We start from the raw sequence: 1,140 nt of genomic DNA on the forward strand, positions 1-1,140 counted from the left end.
TTCCCCAGAAGGACACCCTGAGATAAGGATCTGAGTGTAAGTCATTTATCTAGGAGGTAATCCCAGAAAACCCCAATAGGGCAGTAGGGGAGTAAAATGGGGAAGGAACAAGTTCTCACTGTGGACAACTGAGACGCAGTCCCATGGGGGACCTCTTGGGGGCAGCAGAGAGCAGACATCACAGAGTCAGCCCAGCTCAGGAGGAGGGAGCTGGGGTATTAATCCACCAAGCCTCATTAGTCATGGCTGAGGGCTGCTCCTGAGGGCTCTTAACTCCTCGATATTTCCATCTTGCTTCTCCAGCAGGCAAAATGCCTTAGTGACCAGAAAATGCCCTCAGGCCAGGAAACTTAAGTGTAGGCAGCTGGGAGAGAGGCCTAAGGGCTCTGACGTGGTCAAACAGATATGAGCAGGCAACTGACAGCACCTACCATGGTAACTGAGGCTGCTGCAGTCCCTCCTCTAAACCCTATCACATCCACATAGCCTTCCTCAACTGGGAATTTTCCATAATTGTGCCTTTGCTTCTTTGGTTCATATATCCTTGTGGGTCTTGGGACTGTGTCCTAAATTTCTCACGCAACATCTTTGCAGTTCTTCCAAGTCCTTTAATTAAGTTACTAATTAATAAAGATTTCTTGCCAGGTATGGTGGCTCATGCCTGTCACCCCAGCACTTTGGGAGGCCAAGACAGGGGGATTGCCTGAGCTCAGGAGTTCAAGAACAGCCTGGGCAACATGGAGAAACCCCACCTCTACAAAAAATACAAAAACTATCTGGGCTTGGTGGCGTGTGCCTGTAATCCCAGCTCCTCAGGGTGCTGAGGTGGGAGGAATGCTTGAGCCATGGAGGTTGACGCTGCAGTGAGCTGAGATCACGCCACTGCAGTCCAGCCTGGCTGATAGAGTGAGACTCATCTCTTAAAAAAAAAAAAAAAGATGCCAGTGTGGTGGCTCACGCCTGAAATCCCAGCATTCTGGGAGGCTGAGGAGGGCAGATCACGAGGTCAAGAGATCAAGACCATCTTGGCTAACACAGTGAAACTCCATTTCTACTAAAAATACAAAAATACAAAAAAAAAAAAAAATTAGCCAGGTGTAGTAGCAGGCACCTGTAGTCCCAGCTACTGGGGAGGCTGAA

At 49.0% G+C, this 1,140-nt stretch overlaps 1 protein-coding gene across 1 annotated transcript in view; it reads right to left on the reverse strand.

Annotated features, from left to right (window-relative positions):
- The window catches only part of IL27RA (interleukin 27 receptor, alpha), a 38,737-nt gene that overhangs the window by 4,376 nt on the left and 33,221 nt on the right, over positions 1–1,140 (reverse strand). The gene's annotated exons all lie outside the window — the stretch shown is intronic.

The sequence above is a fragment of the Mandrillus leucophaeus genome, unplaced genomic scaffold (genome assembly GCF_000951045.1).
Source record: "Mandrillus leucophaeus isolate KB7577 unplaced genomic scaffold, Mleu.le_1.0 Scaffold230, whole genome shotgun sequence".
Lineage (NCBI taxonomy): Eukaryota > Metazoa > Chordata > Mammalia > Primates > Cercopithecidae > Mandrillus > Mandrillus leucophaeus.